This window comes from Staurois parvus, unplaced genomic scaffold (genome assembly GCF_062004578.1).
Source record: "Staurois parvus isolate SC_StPar_1 unplaced genomic scaffold, SC_StPar_1.0 ptg000381l, whole genome shotgun sequence".
In the NCBI taxonomy this organism is placed as follows: Eukaryota; Metazoa; Chordata; class Amphibia; order Anura; family Ranidae; genus Staurois; species Staurois parvus.
In genome coordinates this window covers 907,073-927,996 of record NW_028318177.1, presented here as the reverse complement: position 1 = coordinate 927,996, position 20,924 = coordinate 907,073, and positions in this window count along the sequence as shown.

The following is a 20,924-nucleotide window of genomic DNA, read 5'->3' as shown; positions in this document are numbered from 1 at the left end:
CCCCTGCACATGACTTTACAACCTTGCTTCATATTGGGGTCCACTTTTGCAGGTGAGCAGATATATTGTACTAGGTGGTTGGAGTAACAGCAAGAAAGCATTGGAAGTTTCTAAAAGATGTTTGGAACTTTGCATTTTTAATATCAGTTTTTTTATTTATAATTTTTTGCTACATCTTGTTTATGTAAATAATATTTATATTGTTGAAACACTGTTACAGATATGACTCCTACTAGTCAGTTGCTGCTGGATACATGGCTGAACCTTTTTTGTTTTATTGCAGAAACAACAGGAACACAGAGACAGAAAATTACATTATACTGTGTAGGTCCACTAGGAAGAACCTGACATTATACAAGAACACTACAACCTAGTGGCAGAACTGTTAATTAGAGGATAATATAGTATAGGAGAATGGTTGTTGCACCTAGGTCTGTATAATCAGCATGCTAAAATATATTAATATTGTTTGTATCTGAGCACAGATATTTCCAAATTTTATTATCAGTTGAGAGCTATCATAATGCATGCTGAATGTCATGTCTAGCACCTGACCCTTAGTAAAATAACACCAGAGCAGAGAACCATAGTTAAATTCAGATAAAAGGCACTTCATATTTGCCACTTCTGGTTCACCTACAGTTCCTTGCAGGCCCAGACTGGCCATAGGGCACACCGGGCCGCTGGGCTTAGGATGATCAGGCCGCTCAGCGGGAGGTAAGCAGCAACCACTGTCTAGTCTAGGCTAATATAGACCGCTCACCTCCCGCTGTACAGCTATGCCCAAAGCAAGGCCGACAGGAGGACTGGCAGTGATGGCTTCTGAAGACAAGCAGGAAGCACCGCTGACACGCAGACACCTCCTCGGCCGGCTGCTACACTGAAAGGAGAACGGCGGCCTCTCTTCTTCACCCACCAGCACACTGTGACAGGTCTGTAGCGGCGGTGGATGGGGCTGCCTCTGCTGGATGGGCTGTCTCCTTGCTGGATGAGCTGTCACTTTGCTGGACTAGACGAGCTGTCTCTTTGCTGAATGGGCTGTCTCTTTGCTGGAGGAACTGTCTCTTTGCTGGACGGGCAGTCTTTTTGCCCAGACTGGATGAGCTGTCTCTTTGCTGGAGGAACTGTCTCTTGCTGGACAAGCTGTCTCTTTGCTGGATGAGCTGTCTCTTTGCCTGGAATGGGCAGGCTGTCTCGTTGCTGGATGGACTGTCTCTGCTGGATGGCTGTCTCTTTACTGGATGGGCTGTCTCTTTGCTGGACTGTGCTGTCTCTTTGCCCAGTTGGGACCAGCAAAGAGAGAGCCCAGTCCAAGAAGGAACATCCCCATCCAGCAAAGGGACATCCCTGTCCAACAAAGGGACATCCCAATCCAGCAAAGAGACAGCCAAGTCCAAGAAGGGACATCCCCATCCAGCAAAGAGACATCCCGTCTTTGCTATATGGAGATATCTCTTTGCTGGATTGGGCCATCTCTTTAAATATATCGGGGGCACTGTGATTAGATCTCTAGGGGCACTGTAATGTAAACAGGCACTGTGATAAGGCACTGTAATATAAAGGGAACTGCACTGTAAAGGGGCCCCTGTGTCAGCAACTGCCCCCGCGAATGCCCTTGCACCCCCCCTCCGGAAATTGTCTGCTCCGTCTAAAATATCCGGGCCTATATTTTGTCCCAGTCCGGGCCTGGTTCCTTGCAGCAAAAATATTTCAATTAATGTACATGTAGCACTTACCCCCAAAGTGGCCACTGAGAATATTCACAAGCACAGTCCCATACACAATGACAATTAAAGAGGTTCTAAAGACTCAAGGTTTTTTACTTTCATGCATTCTATGTGTACAGCGGCTCCCCCCAATCCTTAGCTGAGCCCCCTTGGATTCAGCAATGTGCAGGATAGCCTCGGCTGTATGGGGACTCTCCCTCCCCATTGACTGAGACAGCAGCGGGAGCCCTGCTGCTGTCAATCACAGCCAGTGACCTAACAAGGAGAGAGTGGGGGGGCGGGACTGAGCTGGGGCTTTATGTGTCTTATGGACGCATAGAGCAGTGTCTCTGGAGCAAGCACACAGCAGTGCCCTCAGGGCAAGTGGTTTTCTCTGGGGGCACTGCTTGAGGGGGAGGAGCCAGGAGCGCCAGTGGGTGACCCGAAAAGAAAAGGAACTGGGCAGCTGTGTGCAAACTACTGCACAGAGCAGGTAAGTATGACATGTTTGTTATATACAGTAAACAAAAACCCCACAAAGCTTTAGTATCACTTTAGGACTCAGTATAGGGGATGTCCTTTTCAGAATGTATTTCTAAAGAATGTTAAAAGAAGAGGGGTTTAGGGTCACAAGATAATCCAAAACATTAATAGAAAGAAATGTATCAGGAATCTCGTACAGCAGATGCAGAGTGGGCAGTATATCCAGAACCCTACAGCAGCAGTCTATACCAGGGGCGGACTGACAACTCATGGGGCCCCCGGGCAATAGGGAATCATGGGGCCCCTGTGTCCTTGCCCAAACTAAAAAAGCCTATGAAAAAGGTACCAGGGGCATCTCATGGGGCCCCCTACTGACCCCGGGCCCTCGGGCAGTGCCCGAGTTTCCAAATGGTCAGTCTGCCCCTGGTCTATACAGCATCCTCTGGCACTTAATTCCCTCTGGCACTTGCACAACTAAAAGTCCACAGCAAGTGTCTATACTCACAGTATCCCAGGAACTGTCTGCCACCCAGCATCTGCAGGTAGATCCTCAGTGAGGGAAATAACAAACCTTTTCCAGATCCAGGACTTCAGTACAGTGCTGTCCAGCAAATTTATTCATTAGACAATCTTACCCAGGTCCTGAGCCCAGCAGCTGCTGAGGCCCAGACTGCAGTTTCCTTTCTTACTGGAGCTGCCTCCAGGAGCAGCAGCTTGGAACCCTCTCTTAACCCTTTAAGGACCGTAAGATTTTGGAACGCCAAAAGAATCAATTTTTTTGTTTTTAAAGTTCGTACACTTCAGTTGCTGTAACTAAGCCATTTCATGAAATAATTGGCAAAAAGCTAGATCCATTTGTTGTTTGTTGATAAGAACTAATATTTTGACTCAAACAAAAAAAATTAAAGAGTTTTAAGTTCTTTATCAGATGATACACGCAATTAAAAACATGGGACAAATATGTCCCTTGGTCCTCAAAGGATTAAGGGAAAGAACATTCTGTTCAGGCCTCCTGCACATTTATCACCTCCCCAGTCACCTACTGGACATCTCCTCCCAGGGATTGACTGGGGCATGACAAATATTAAACTGATAATTTGAATCTCCCTGCCCTATGCTCTGGAAACTTCTTTCAAGGGAAAATAATCAAACTCTCAACTCAGGAAACCTTGAATAGACTAACACAATCAACCACCGTACTATTTGCTACAATGGAACCAAAAACTAAATTTACCTAACAACCTAAGTAGCAGAGGGCACTTCATCAATTTACATTCTCTTACCACCAAAGCCACTCAATTTATTTTACATAGCGAAAACAAGAATCAGTTTAATAAAAGATTGCTCAATATGAGTTTTTCTGCTCGATATACACAATATACTATAGAACCAAGCCCCATATACCTGAAAAACAAACAACAATAATAATACGAGCAAATAATGATTTTACAACGACTGTAGAGTAATGATTAAAAAAAAGGCTTTACTATTTGGAAAGTAGACTGCGTCATACACCATCATTAAAGCAATCTGTAATCTTGTGAACTACAAAATATTTCCTATTCAGCCAAATTCATGCTCCAGTGCATACTAATGTGAATCAAAAGACAGACTGTACTTTTCCTGAAACTGCCCTCAAAGGAATTCATTAGATTGTACTTAACATGACTGGGAAAGCAGTGAAGAACACAAAGGAAACTATTTCTTTTTAATTGATTCTGCCATGGTTAAAAGTTGTCAACCTTAAGTCAGCGAGTGTCACATAATCGTGGTTGTACTTAATGTAAAGTCCCACATGTCAGATTCTACAATAAAAATGAAGCTGTTTAACCAGATTTTTTCGGGGACATCTAAAATTCCTAAAGTGGAAGCATTCTCTGTATCAAAGCTGCAGCCCCTTACCCCTGGGCAGATAATGAGGACCCTTAGGTGGCTTAGCGGGTTAGCATTTTGACTCTCAGGGCAGAACTCTTGGCTTGTTGTGTGGTAAAGGGAAACTAGGTACCAGTTACTTCAGTATATTTTTAAAGCTTATTCACCAAAATAAAACTCAGAAAAGAGGGCTAGGGCACAGGAAAAATTAAGCTCAAGACTTCTCTTTTAGTTGAAGAACAACATGCATTGTTCACCATATCTGCTGTAACAATTCCGACCTATAGGAAATATTTATTTATTATTTATTTCAGGTACTTGTATAGTGCTGTCAATTTACGCAGCGCTTTACATATATATTGTACATTCACATCAGTCCCTGACCCTCAAGGGGTGTACAATCTAAGGTCCCTAACTCACATTCACACATACACATACTAGGGGCAATGTAGACAGGAGCCAATTCACCTACCAGCATGTCTTTGGAGTGTGGGAGGAAACCGGAGTACCCGGAGGAAACCCACGCAGGCACAGGGAGAAGATGCAAACTCCAGGCAGGTGGTGCTGTGGTTAGGATTTGATTCAGCAACCCTAGTACTGCCAGGCAGAAGTGCTAACCACTTAGCCACTGTGTCATCCCTTACCCCTGGGCAGATAATGAGGACCCTTAGGTGGCTTAGTGGGTTAGCATTTCGACTCTCAGGGCAGAACCATTGGCTTGTTGTGTAGTAAAAGGAAACTGGGTACCAGTTACTTTAGTATATTTTTAAAGCTTATTCACCAAAATAAAACTCAGAAAAGAGGGCTAGGGCACAGGAAAAATGAAGCTCAAGACTTCTCTTTTAGTTGAATAACAACATGCATTGTTTACTATATCTGCTGTAACAATTCCGACCTTTAGGAAATGTCTTTGATACTTACTGCCATGCAGACAGGAAATTTACAGATTTTAGCCACCATTTTCTGTGGCAGGGCAGTAGGTGCAACCACAGTCACACATATATACGTGATCCAGCCTGCTCCGGTGAACGCAGTGTTCACTGGATACAGCAGATTACTGTTAGCAGTAATCGGTAACCAGGTATCATGTGATTGCTATGATTGGTGCTTAAGATCACATAGCAACAATGAGTAATGAATGGCTTTCCATGAACAGCTTGCTTACTGTTTTTATCTATGATTGGCCCACAGCAATCACATGGTACCTGGCAACCAGTACTATGTGATTAGCTGTAGCCAATCACAGATTATAACCATACGCAAGATGTTCTTAAATGGGAAACCCATTCATGACAGCTAAACTTACTGCATATACAGTGATCATCACTGTATAAGCAATAACAATGTAAAAAGAAAAATATTGTAAAACAAAAAAGAAAAAAAATGTTTAAAAGATTGTAAAATATATATATTTTACATACTGTCATCAGTCAGTATCCCTGATAACTGCCACACCAGTAATATCATGACACTATACTGCACTATGCAAAAAAATTATTAAATTTTTTTATTATATTTTTTATTTTTAATATTTATTTTTAATATTTAATATTTTTATTATTTTAAAAAATTGTGATAAAAATTACAACTTTGAAAAACTTGCCATGCCTCTTACTAAATGCCTCAGGCTGTCTGCTTTCCAAAAACGGTCATTTTTGGGTATATTAACTATCCATTTTAGGGCCTCAAGAAATGAGATAGGCAGTCAATACATCAGGACTGATCAATTTTCAAATATATCTACCATAGTTTGTAGACGCTATCACTTTCACACAAACCAATTAATATACACTTATTGGGATTTTTTTTCACTAAAGACATGTAGCAGAATACATTTTGGCCTAAATTAATGAAGAAATTTGATTTTTTAATTTTTTTTATTGGATATGTTTTATAACAGAAAGTAAAAAACATAGGTTTTTTTTTAATAATGTTTGGTCTTTTTTTTGTTTAGATAATAAAAAATAAAAAAACCTATGGTGATGAAATGCTGCCAAAAGAAAACTCTTTTTGAGAGAAAAAAAGACAAAAATTTAATTTGGGTACAGTGTTGCATGATCGTGCAATTGCCAGTTAAAGTAGCACAAAGCTGAATAGGAAAAATGGTAAAACCACTGGGGGAAATTCCTCTGTCTGTGTCTACGCATGTTTGATGTGGATGGAGAAATCTGTTAGATTCCTTTTGTTCAGGATCTGAGCATTTGATGTGTATTTAACCACTTCCAAACCGGGCTATAGTCAAAAGACATTCTTGGTTGGAGGTGGAATACCAGGGTTATGGCTGCAGCGATGTGCCACAACTCCGGTATTTTTTTTTTTTTAGCTAAAAGTGATCCTAGCAGTGGATTTTCCGCTGGATCACTTTTAGAAGCGGCGGGAGTGGTCGACATTTCCCACCTGCCATAGGCTTATGATTCTTAGGCTTACCTGAATGATCGGTGAGCCTGAGAACCGATCTGACAATAGCAGTGACTGGACTTAGAGATGAGTGAAGGAAAGATAGCCTCCGCTCATCTCTATGGCCTAGGAGTACTGGAGAGATGTCATTACATCACTTACTGTTCAGGCCTAAAGTAAACAAAGCCATTTAAATCAACGCTTATTTTTATCTAATGCCTTACATTGTAGAGGAGATGTTGGGTTTTATTGACCCCATATCTCTTCATAAAGTGGACCTGTCACTGCATAATTCTATCACAAGTGATGTTTACATTCCTTTTGATAGGAAAAAAAAGTGATCAAAAGTGGAGAGGGATTAGAACACCTGTCAGTTTTTATTGTTGTCTGTGCCCCTGTTATTATTATTATTATACAGTATTTATAAAGCGCCAATAGTTCGCTCAGCGCTGTACATTACAAAGGGGGACAGAACATGTGACAGAACAATAACAATACAATGCAGAACATGAGGCGATTGAGGGCCCTGCTCTTTCGAGCTTACAATCTAGGAGGGAGGGGATGGTGGTACAGGAGGAGATGGCTGTGGGGGATGGAGTGGTAGGAAGAATGGAGGAGGTCGGCAAGTTAGCAGGGGGTGGGGTAGGCTTCCCTGAAGAGATGGGTTTTCAGGGTGCGCCTAAAGGAGAGGAGAGTAGGTGATAATCTGATGGGTTGGGGCAGGGAGTTCCAGAGGATGGGTGACACCCTGGAGAAGTCCTGGAGGCGGGCATGGGAGGAGGAGACCAGGGAACTAGAGAGAAGGAGGTCCTGTGAGGAGCGGAGTGTGCGTGCTGGGTGGTACTTGGATATTAGGTCAGTGATGTAGTTCGGGGCAGTATGGTGGACGGCTTTGTACGTCAGTGTTAGGATTTTGAATTTGATCCGTTGCGCAATCGGAGGCCAGTGGAGGGATTGGCAGAGGGGGTGGCGGAGATGGAGTTGGAAAGGTGAATGAGTCTGGCAGCCGTATTCAGGATCAACTGAAGCAAGGATAGTGTTAGGAGGGAGGGAGTTGCAGTAATCGAGTCGCGATATGATGAGGGAGTGGATGAGCTGTTTAGTGGTTTCCGGGGTTAGGAACGTGCGGATTTTGGCGATGTTGCAGAGGTGGAGTATGCACGAGCTTGTTAAAGATTGGACTTGGGGCTGGAAGGATAGGTTAGGTTAGGAGATTCCCCCTCTTTATTTGTCATGTTTACCATTATCATTGAAAGTGAAAGTAAGGGAAAATCCCAAATTTTGGGTTGTCCCCAGAAAAGTAATAGAGGAAAAATCTTCCAATGGGAACACTAGTTCTGGTGACCTGGGGTCCCTAAGGAATTCCCTTAATCTGCAAGGATTTCCTCCCACATCTTGTTTGGCTATGGGACAGGAAATGAAGCTAAATTTCCACAATGGGACACAGATGGTGAAAAGAAAAATCTGACCAGGGTTATAACCCTCCATTACTCTATCCAAAATGAAAAAGAAAATTTTGCCTATAGTTCTGCTTTAATGACATGAATTCATACAGTTGCTCTGTTGTGACCTACAAGGAGTGGGAAGGTGCTTTCTATAACAAAAGCTCCACTGAAGAGCCATTGGTATGTGTAGACAAATAATTTTAGTAAGAAGTGTGAAGTATTGGTTCTATATACGTTACAATAAAAACAATGGTAACAATCATCATTATTTCCATGTCTGAGGGTTCATAATAATCTAAATGCAAATATAAATCAAATCTACAGTATAAATCTTTTATCTTTACCCAAAAGTGGAAGAAAACCATAACTATACCTATTCGTAAAAATGTTCCTACCCCCTGCTCTTAACTATTCTGTCTAACCTGCGTAAAAAAGATCTGCATGCTTACCTATTTTCACTCCACTCCAGTCAGGTCAAGTGATCCTGAAGCTCTGGCTATGGGGGGGTTGTGGTGTCACCCATAGGTTCCCATGTCTCAGCCATTGTCAGCTCCCCCTCTTCTCCCCTGCAGCAGCCTTTTGTTGACACAGGGGAGCTGGAGCTTCTGGATCACATGACCGGAGAGGATTAAGAATTGGTAAGTACGATGTACACACACTCTTTTTTCTTACATGTTGAGCAAGATAGACAGCAAGAGGTGGGGAGGAACACTTCATATAAGATGCGTGAAATGATGTTTCCCTCATAATGTTTTAGCACACAAAGCTCTGATTGTCCATCTATATTGCTTTTCAGTGTATGCACTCGTATTCATTTAAATAGATAGTAGTACAATATTTAAAGTGTGTCTAAACCCAAGAACAAAAATGTAATAATGTAAGTATGTTATTTCAACTCAACCCAGTTAAAAGCATTGTACCCAGTGGCAGAACTACCAGGGTTGCAAATGCCGCACTTGCAACTGGGCTTTAGAGTTCTGCCACTGTAGGTGGGGGGGGGAGGGAGGTAAGAGCCTGGACTGTGGCTTTGTGTCTGAGTTGCTGGCTTCAGTTGTGAGTAGAGAGTGTCTAGCCCTAACAAACCCCCCACACACACACCCTCGCATGAACCGGAGGATTCAGATGTAAAGGAGAACTCTGCAGATTCAGATGTAAAAGGAGAACTCTGTGGACTCTGATATAAATATATAAATCCATATGATTAGAAATGTTTAATAAAAAAAATAAATGTATAGTGTACAGTGCACCGCTAAAGTGTTTGGGCTTGGCTTAAAGAAAAGGTGGCAACCCTACCCAAGACGGCAGGAAAGGGGTCTGCTGCAGAACATGTGAAGGGGTCCCAATGCGGGACCATAAAAAAAGGCCTCATGACAGGAGTAAAGGACATCAGGATCAATGGGAAGGGCTCCGGGCTTGGAGGGAAGGGCCCCGGGACCAGAGGTCAGGGGGGACCTTGGTGGTTTCTTCCATCAGGACCCTGGAGGTTCCAGTTACTCCTCTGATTGTACCATTATCAGCTTACCATCCTAGGTGCTAGTACCAATGCCCAACATTTCTGAGCATTACTAAATTACTCCGGTATATGAAATCAAAAGAGATGTCCCACAGTATCAATGAATTGGATATTCATGCAAGTATGTGGAAAAAGGGAACCAGATCCAAATAAATGACAGTCCCCACAGGACAATCTTTCTTTTAATACTGATAATCCACCATTATTTACATCAAGCCTTAGGACAGTAAGATTCAGTTATAAATAGTACAATTTCTGTGGTACAGATTAAAGTACATATTATTATTTTTTTTTTATAAATTCTCTTTATTGAAATTTTGTGCAAAAATAAACATTATAAAACAGAGCCTCTGGGCATTCCCCGGCTCAGATTAGAAAACAATAAATATAACATACAAAATAACAGAACAATAGCTCACTCTCAGCAGCTAACTAATAACCTGAGAATTATATAATTTAGAAGGAATTATAGGTCTCAGCATACACGGTAAGAAGAAAAGTAGGCAGTAGGAACCCTAAAAATCTCCGCTGAACTCCCTGGGAAGCAGACCATAGGCACAACGAATACACTAAGTGCCACAAGGGAAAAGGAGCGAATGGGAAACAGCTTAACCACAGTTAATTCAATTACCCAAAATCAGTTGCCACTGTTGAGGAGGATTCTAACCAAACATCCCGAATTCTATTACATTTCCTTGGACATCCCCTCAATATATACGTCAATTTGTAATAGGGCACCACAGAATTAACCAACATCTTCCAAAAGTTCAATGAAGATGCCTGAATCCTTTTCCATTGCAACACAATGGCCTTTCTACCATAGAAGAGTAATAGACCAAGAAGTGTTCTAACCGCCCTAGTATGTGCCAATGAATTTACTAAGCCAAAAAGCACACATCCACCGTCTGGGGAATAGAGATGGAAGTCAAAGAGTGAATAAATTCCCTCCAGAAGGTGGAGACGTGGGAACAATGGCAAAAATTGTGACAAAAATCTGCTGTGGTCAAACCACAGCACCAACAGTCAGATGTTGTTCCAGGAAAAATTCAATGGAGCCTGGACGGTATTAAGTATGACATATGTAAGATCTTAAACTGTATTAATCTGTCTCTGGTAGCTACTTGTTGTGTAAAAGGGTAATCCCAGGCATCCTCCCAGTCCTCCCCATCAAAGTCGCCAATTTCTGTCCGCCACTTCATCTGGAGAGATTGTAGGCCCACATGAATCGTAGGTAGCATGGCCTTATAGATAGATGACAATGGCTTTTTAAGGGACTCATTCCAAAGGAGAAACTCCAGATCATCCGTCATCAGATGAATTGATTCTGTTCCAAATTGCATACTGAAGGCATGGCGGAGTTGGAGAAACCGGAAAAAGTGTGAGTTGGGAAGATCATATTTGAGCTTCAAGCTATCAAAAGTGAGTAGTAAGCCCTTATCACATATGTTCTCTAGATATTTAATACCTCTTGAGGCCCACACCTGAGGATCCGGGGAAATCTCAAATCCAGGCAAGTTGGGATTGTACCATAGGGGTGTATGTGGAGAAAGTACATATTATTTAAATACTTATTCCATTATTTGTTCTTCTAAATTTTCCTAGAAATGTTGTCAAATTCTCCTATTCCCCAAGGCAGAGCATTCTGGAAATCAAATATTATTGTTAAAGAGGAAATATAACAATTCTGTGCAAACATCTTCATACAGTCCATGTGAACGAGAAGGCGGGGAGGAAGAGGGTTGGGAAAAGTTTTGTCCGGCTGTTTGTGTAGAAATCTCATTTAGTTGTGTGTGTACAAGTAGTAACTGTCTGCCCAAGAAGACAGAAAGGTAGCAAGGCCCTTTATAGGTGCATAATCTCTCAAGGATCTCTCAAAGGATAACCATGCATCAATTAAAAGGAAAAATGTTAATAATGTCCATTCAACCTAACATTCCAGGTTGATTGATACTCAAAACTAATAAAAATGAACAAATCCTGCTATATTCATAACTTAATAAGGGCAGCACAGTGGCTAAGTGGTTAGCAGTTCTGCCTAGCAGTGCTGGAGTTGTTGGTTTGAATCCCAACCACGGCACTACCTGCATGGAGTGTGCATGTTCTACCTGTGCGTGAGTGGGTTTCCTTCCACACTGCAAAGACATGCTGGTAGGTTAATTTGCTCCTGTTTAAAGTGGCCCTAGTATGTGTATGAATGAATGTGAGTTAGGGACCCTAGACTGTAAGCTCCTTGAAAGCAGAGACTGATGTGAATGTCCAGAATATGTAAAGTGCTGCGTTAGTTGACAGTGCTATATAAGTACCTAAAATGAAAAAAATCACTACATACACATTACATTTGACTACTCCAGAAAAGACTACAACATCACCCCACCAGATGTATACCAATTCAACATAGAGCATTGTATCGTACACACAGATGTAAGCTGTGGAGGGGTTACAATTTCTCAAAGTGTTTTGCAGACATTCTTCTTTAGGAGTGGGGAGTTCATAAAAAAAGGCTGAGCAGGCCTTGCTCATAAGATCTAGGCAACAACCATTGCCAAGCACCCGAGGATGAGGGGGTGAGTATAACAGGGTGGGCACCAAATCCTAGATCAAAACAACAGGTGGATAAAAATCACAGATTGTGGGAAAAAAAACTGACAGGGGTTATAACCCTCCCTTACTACCCAGGCTCCTGGCGAGTACCAGCCTAACCTACTTTTGCTTTGATAGCTGCAAAGCTAGAGTTCGAATTACACACACAACTGACAATGCAATGAGCGCGATTGGGAACTACTTAGCACTAAATCCCAGAAATCATGAACAAATAGTAGTTGTCTGCCCAATCAGACAGAAAGGTACTAGGGGACTTTATAGGGTGCATATCTGTGTCCCAATGGAAAAATTTCCCTTCATTTCATGTCCCATACCCTAAATAGGAAGTCTCTTCAAAATGAGGAAATCCTCTGTTGCTTCTGGGGTCGCTAGAACTAGTGTCCCAATTGAGAGGATTCAGCACTATTCCAGTTCAGGGGACAACCTAAAATTTGGGATTTTTTTTTACTTTTAGAGATAACAGGAAACATGACAAATACAGAAAGCAATATACCCATCTGCACTCTGTCCAAAACTAAAAAAAAAAAAGTTTTTCCTTTAGTTACACTTTAATATTCCTCTAAAATAAATAAAAATATTTTAATTTATAAATTGATTTTTAGCCATGGGCATAATAAATGATAATATAATAAAATAATAAATAATTGTATTGTAGTTACTTTTAATTAGGCTGCAGCAATCCAAGAATAATTACATCACACTGACCTGAAGATCTCTTCCTGCTTCTGGCACCATTCTGGAAACTGCTACCCTGGGTAAGAGGTGGAGTGCAGTTGGCATCACTCCACATGGGACAGGAGCCAGCACTATAGAGGAGGCATCAGCACTCTGGGATGGCATGGGATTGCTGACTATATATATATATATATATATATATATATATGAATTGCCATATAAAATCTTGGATGGATAATAGAATCTGATACCACTCTTCATGCAAAAATTGTTCCACATCTCGCAGAGATGCTGGAGGCGGAAAATGAGTCCAAATATTGTTCTCCAAAATTGATCATAGTGGCTTTATGATATTGAGGTCCAGTGAGTGTAGTGCCGCGGGAAGGTGCAAGACTTTGTCTGCATGCTCGTCAAACAACGAACACCAGCTGTGTGATACGGAGCATTATCTTGGCAAACGACGCTGTCTTTGGGAAACAATGACTGCACCATGGGATGTACATAGACGCTGGCAGTGACTCTACCTTTCATGGTGATGATGGGGCTTACAGAATACCAAGATATGGCTGCCCAAACTATGATTGCACTACCATCATGCTTTACTGTTGGCACAAGACTGTCCTGGTCGTAAGCTTGGGAAGGTGTTTGCCACACGTAAACACATTCGGTGGTTGCAAACAGTGTGAAGCTCAATTCATCGAACCATAATACAGTCTTCCATTGATCGAAAGTCCACGATTTATGGGTGTTGCACCACTCTCTCCTCTTCCGAGAATTAATATTGGTCACTAGTTTTTGCGGACATGGGCTTTTGAAGACTGAGATTTAGCTTTGCAGTCACTTTTGCAGCTATTGTTTTATTTCTGGTCACAATCCTGCGCATTGTCCTTTTAGCTACATGGCTTATCAGACAACATTTTCCAGGAAACTGTATATGCTGTCATAACCTTTGATACTGTACCTCACAACACCACAAATTAATTGGCAACTTCAGTCATAGAGGCATCAGCTAAGTGCGTACCAACAATTTGCCCTTATTGAAACTCAGTAAGCTCTGACATAACTCCTGTTAGCTAGGTGTCTCATCACACAGCAGAAGCAAAATAATATTCATACCTGCAAATTATGTAGTGTTCCATATTTTGTCCAATATATATATATTGGACAAAATATGGAACACTACATAATTTTGTGTTCAAAATAATAGCAGTGTGTTGAAAAAAGTGAATAAAGCTCAAAATCCTTCTAATAGCTTTTATTTCCATACACACAAATGCATTGGGAACACTACACATTATATTCCAAATCAAAACATGAAGAAAAATATATCAAATTTGTGTTGTTCCTCTAAAAGAAATTGAAGAAAAGTGAATATTGCGTCAGAAACCGCATTTTTGATGTCACCCCACAAGTTTTCTATTGGATTAAGATCCGGGGATTGGGCTGGCCACTCCATAACATCAATCTTGTTGGTCTGGAACCAAGATGTTGCACGTTTACTGGTGTGTTTGGGGTCGTTGTCTTGTTGGAACACCCATTTCAAGGGCATTTCCTCTTCAGCATAAGGCAGCATGACCTCTTCAAGTATTCTGATGTATTCAAACTGATCCATGATCCCTGGTATTCGATAAATAGGCCCAACACCGTAGTATGAGAAACATTTCCACATCATGATGCTTGCGCAACCATGCTTCACTGTCTTCACAGTGTACTGTGGCTTGAATTCAGTGTTTGGGGGTTGTCTGACATACTGTCTCCGGCCACTAGACCCAAAAAGAACAATCTTACTTTCATCAGTCCACAAAATGTTGCGCCATTTCTCTTTAGGCCAGTCAATGTGCTCTTTGGCAAATTGTAACCTCTTCAGCACGTCTTCTTTTCAACAGTGGGACTTTGCGGGGGCTTCTTGCAGATAGCTTGGCTTCACATAGGCGTCTTCTAATTGTAACAGTACTCACAGGGAACTTTACACCTTCTTTCATCTTCCTGGAGCTGATTATTGGCTGAGTCCTTGCCATTTTGGCTATTCTTCTATCCGTTCGAATGGTAGTTTTTCGCTTTCTTCCACGTCTTTCAGGTTTTGGTTGCTATTTTAAAGCATTTGCGATCATTTTAGCTGAGCAGCCTATCATTTTCTGCACTTCTTTATATGTTTTTCCCTCTCCAATCAACTTTTTAATCAAGGTACGCTGTTTTTCTGGAACGACCCATTTTCCTGAGAATTTCAGAGAGAAATGCACTGTAACCAGCATGTACAACATTTGCTGCCTTCCTTCCTTAAATAAGGGCAATAATTGCCACCTGTTTTTCAAAGAATGAATGACCTCACTAATAGAACTCCACACTGCTATTATTTTGAACATGACCCTTTCAATTAGTGATTCAATTACACAGAATCAGCAGCATGTATGTCATGACTGTTGGGTCTGTTGGATTTCTATTACTCTACTACACCTGCTAGTAAATTATTTGCCATGTAGAAATATAATTTCTACTAAAAACAGTGATTGATCAGGTTAGTGATGTCTGACTGCTATTATTTTGAACACAACTGTATCTCGCTACCACCATACTGTAGGTGACTCCTTCCCTGCTGTCTACTATCCCTATCTATCGGTCTGTGCTGACATACTTGCTTTGCAATGATCAGTCTGTGTTGTAATGCAAACGATAGCTCCAGCTGAGTTAACTCTCTCTATGCCATCCCTGGAAAATCTCTCTACACAGGCAACGCTTCCAGGTGTGGTACAGACACTTTCTACCATAGCACAACAGTTCTTTACTCTGCCATCCTGCAATTCACACAGTAATGTAGAGTATTCTCCGTCCATTGCCGGTAGCAACCGCTGCGATGTCCAGGGGAAATAATCCCGGAGGATGCCCCTACATATAGCGCTACCCCCATAGTAGCCACTTGTATCTTCCCCTAGATCTTCTCCCGCAGCCAAGCACACAGCATTTCCTATAGCCAGGTGCACACAACTTTTGCTCGCTACTCCAATGATCAATCTAGTGGTTTTAGTTTTTGTTGTTTTTATTTTGTTTTAGAACTGGGATAGGGAAGGGATAGAGTGGAACACTCTGAATTGAACTATGCACACTTGAGGACAGCTTTCTCTAAGTAGATCTGTGTAGCAGACTGTATAAAGAATGGAGCAAAGCCCCTCTGTAGAAATGCACAACTAAGTGGACAGTTACACTTCTGGACACCAGCTGGTGTCCCCTCTAGGTTACACCCAGCAGCTGACTATGAAGGTCCCAAGGGGGTTAAGCAACACAAGTCTCAGCATCCCTATAGAACAGCCTGTACTCACAAGGCCCTTGCTGCAGGTCCTTACTCTGATAGCAGACAAGATCTGTAGACATCCCCCTCAGTCAGCTCTTAGAAGCACCCTTAATTTCAGCATTCTGGCCCTTGGGTCGCCCACCCGAGGCCTCCTGGCAGCATGAGCCAGGGGAGGCATCCACATCCCTGGCTGGAACTCCCTTCTCAGGGGAAGAGGTAGAAGAACCCAGATCACATTAAACCCAGATAAAACTGGATACTAATATTTGTAGGTAAAGTTGGTGCAGGGAATATCAGATTGTCTCTCGGGGGATCAGGAAGGAATTTTTTCCCCTGCAGGAGCAAATTGGATCGCGCTTTATTGTGGTTTTTTTCCTTCCTTTGGATCAACTTTGGGTATAGGATTGTTATATAGGGTTGTATAGTTTTTTTCCCTTTTATTGGTTGAACTAGATGGACGTGTGTGTTTTTTTTTCAACTGGACCAACTATATGACTACAGTATATTATATGTCCTCACTGGATATAAATACTATTACCCAGCATGCTCATGGGCAGCACTTCCTGTAATTGGCTGGTACTGCATCCATATTCATGCTTCTGATCCACATGGGTCACTCCTGTTCACCCAGAACCTTCCAAGGTCATCTGGCTACAGAGGAGCCAATCACAGCAGCAGCACTGTGAGTCACACAGGATATCCTCACTAAACAATTGTAGCTTTCTGTTAAGCAGCTGCTATGTTATGCCTATACGCTATACTAAACTAAGCTATATACATCCTAGCAACCTATCTAAGAGCGTGCTACATATATATACAGTATATTGTATATTTGTACACTTTTGCTACAAAAGCCTTGTTTGTAATTTTATGGTCTTGTAATTGTCTATTTGGTGTTCCCAGCAGTTCTTTCCATATTATAACACTGGGATTGGTCATGTGACTATAGAAGGAAAACCACTCAGTAAGTAGGGAGTAAGTGGGATTCCTGTGTGAGCTTCAATACAAGGACAGCATGCAGGATTCTAAATTAAGTGTGATAAAATCCCTTTAACTGACTAGAGGAGGGTTTTTTTTTTTTCTTCCCAAAAATGATGATAAACTTTTAAAGGAGTATTTCATGAAGCAAATTTGAAGCACCTTCAGCAAAAACCACCAATACCCCCTTACCGCTAATACCATAACAGAGGTTACCGTGCGATACTTGGCTTGACTGAGACTGTACCAGCAGATTTACACCCCCAGTACTGAATATCCTTCTGACAGCCCACCACATGCTCCATGATGAGAATGAAGAATGTCCATAAAGATAGGAGTTGCCACCTTTATCTTACGTATGCACTGGAGAGAATGCAAAAAAGAACTGAGATGACCCCTTGGATAGGCCAGGCAGTGAGCAATGAATTTTTCAATAATCTGCTGGCTTTCGTAATAATATTACTTACATTGATGTAGAGGATGGCTAGGTGGCATTGCTGGTTTTCTTGCTTTTATCTATATTCATACCATTTTAAATCATGCAGAAGCCCAGGAGTGCTGCTTTACTTGAAGCAAAGTTCACTGCACCTGAGCACCCCAAACCAAAAACACTGTTTCATTCATTTTTAATGTTCAAACAAACTCTCCAATAGCTAAGAAAATCCCTACTCCCATGAAGATTCCTGTGATGTATGACATCATTTGCCTAGACCTGGACATGGAAATGTTTAAAACAAGTAAATATGACATACTTTCCTATCTATTTACCAATGCTGGCAGGATAAGGATTAAACATAGTCAATGTTGACTGAGAGGGTGAAGTTCTACTTTAATGTATCATGAGTCAGTCCTATTAGAGAATTTCTGTGGATAAATCTCTGGATAACTTCACCCAGGAATCCATTGGTAAAAAGCAAAATGGCTCTTATATATGTATTTCATCTGTGTATTTAGCTGTTTTCCTGGTGTTCAGCTTTAAGGTATTTGCAACACAAGGTCCTGTAACACAAACGTAAAGCATATTTTCACTTTTGCAGTCAAATTTGAGAAAACCCCATTATAGGCAATTGTGTGTTCCTATGTACAGTGAATACTTAAAAAAAATGTTGAGATATTTCTTGCCTTTTAGATGTTTCTCAGGAGAAGGCCTCATGGCAGACTTTACGAATTTCTGAACAATTTCAAGGCAAGTCTTTCCCAAAGCCTTTCTGAGTTTCCATTCATTAACAGGCAATGCTTTGTTTGGACAGACAGTGTTGAAATCTAGTTTACAACTGATAATGAGATCCGCCAGCTTACATATGACAAACACAACTCACCCGCTGCCCCTCTCAAAAACAGAGAGAATCAAATAGGATTTTGCAGTGCTTAAGTTATCAGAAAAGTGAATCTAAAATTGTAAGCAACAAATTGTAACTATTTTTAAAGTTACACTGCATGAATGAGAACAGTGCAAGTAGGTGTTATTCAAGTTTGGCTGCCAAAGCGGAAATACACTTTGACCTTGTTGTAATATTTCTGTATTTGGCAAATGATCTGTCTACCTACCAGCAGACATACAGTGGGGCAAAAACGTATTTAGTCAGCTATCAATTGTGCAAGTTCTCCCACTTAAAAAAATGAGAGAGGCCTGTAATTGGCATCATAAGTAGAACTCAACAATGAGAGACAAAATGAGAAAACAAATCCAGACAATCACATTGGCTGATTTGGAAAGAATTTATTTGCAAACTATGGTGGAAAATAAATTTTGGTCACCTACAAACAAGCAAGATTTCTGGCTCTCACAGTCCTGTACCTTCTTCTTTAAGAGGCTCCTCTATCCTGCACTCATTACCTGTATCAATGGCACCTGTTTGAACTTGTTATCAGTATAAAAGACACCTGTCCATAACCTCAAACAGTCACACTCCAAACTCCACTATGGTGAAGACCAAAGAGCTGTCGAAAGGACACCAGAAACATAATTGTAGACCTGCACTAGGCTGGGAAGACTGCCAATTACAGGCCTCTCTCATCTTTTTAAGTGGGAGAACTTGCACAATTGGTGGGTGACTAAATACGTTTTTGCCCCACTGTATAGTAAACATACCACAGATGGCTCTGGCTTTATGACTGCACTTACAATGGAGTACCAAATGAAATAATTCCATTCTTAATCAAATTCTCATGTACCTTTAGTGCCTCATAACAATGCATCATATTATATTGTGTTCTATAGACTTCTCCCTATGTGTGCATAGGCCTCCTCAAGTTTAATGTGCTAATAAATAGAAATGGAAGACAGCCTAATATATTCAGATGGATGACATCACTTATGGGAGCAGACACACTTATTATGGTAGTACACATGCTTTTTCATGGAGAACAAGATCTCCTTTTGTCAGAAGTGATCTGAGGATAGAATTGTGTCCTTCAAAACATTATTGTGCTGCCAGATGTGTCTGCATAAATAATGGACTTCACAAACTCACTTTCTATGAGGGAACCCTTCTAAGCTATGGTCATGATGGCAAAGTGCAGACTGGAAGGGGTGAACAAAACAACCTTTAAAATAAAACCATCTCTAAGAAATAAACAATACCCTGATTGGTAAAGACGTAGAGTTCTAATTCCTCTAATTAGATATGGCAGTATGACAATGATATCATAGAAACTGCAACAGAAATATCTTTAAAAATATGTATGTGATATATGGACTAAAATAAAGTTTCTATGACAACTTAGGAATTGCTGGCAACTGCTTACAATAATCGCATGAAAAATCCGACAGGCTGCATGTACCCGAGTCATTCAACAATTGATTTGAGTACAATCAGCCTGCCTATAGATGGTTAGAATCTTGGCTGGTCCCTGCTGAAATGGTCGAGAATCGAACCATCTATGGCCGGCTTAAATCAGTTTCCTTGCTGTTATTAGCCATATCAGGAGAAAAGATAATGTCTATACTGACAGATACCATCACAGTCTGAGATCCATCAAGTGGAATAAAGATCTGGCAGGTTAAAAAAAATCTTATCCTATCAAAAGTGTGTTCTACCTGATTAGCTGGCTCTAGAGGGACCTGTAAAGCACGTTTCTTGCCTCTCTCTATTTTAAGCATGAACACACGTTTAGGGAAGTATTCTATCATGTCTGACCACCCTTGGATATCTATGGTGGCCTAAAAGGTCTATTATAAAGGGTAAGCCCCATTCCAGTAAAGTGTTTGGAGGTGGAATACACAAAGATTTGAATTTTAGCTCACAGTAGGGTTGATATACTAAAACTGGAGTGCAAAATAGGGTGCAGCTCTGCATAGAAACCAATCAGCTTCCAGATTTTTTGTGAACATTTTAATTCTGTAAAGTATTATTTGACTGTACAATGACTCAATGGGGGAGATTTAGCTAAACTAGTGAACTCAGAATCTGGTGCAACTGTGCATGGTTGCCATTCAGCTTCTACCTTCAGCTTGTTCAATTAGGCTTTGACAATAAATCCTGGAAGCTGTTTTCTATGGAGAGCTGCACCAGATTTTGCATGCTCCACTTTTAATAAATCTCCCCTTATATGTTCTTTAGACTTACGTACAATTATGTATGCCTTCCTACATAATCAATTCAATTTTTATCCAATTAAGTTGGCTCTTTCACTGCATAGCTGAAGTTTGTACAAAAGATGGGTGGCCATATAGGGGTGTGGGTAACTTAAAATGGAGCTCCATCCAAAAGGGGAAGCTCCACTTGTTTGTACCCTCCCCCCCCCTCCACTGCCACATTTGGTACTTTTTGAGGGGAATCAGGTACCTGGTTTTGACAGGTGACCACTCCCACATCTGCGGCAAACTGAGCCCGGAAGTTCAGCCCCCTTCCTTCCCTTCCGCAGTCTTCTGGGACACTTCACATGGCCCAGAAGACAACAGGACCAATCACAAGACACAGTTCAACTGGCGCATGCACAGTAGGAAACCGGTTATGAAGCCGCAA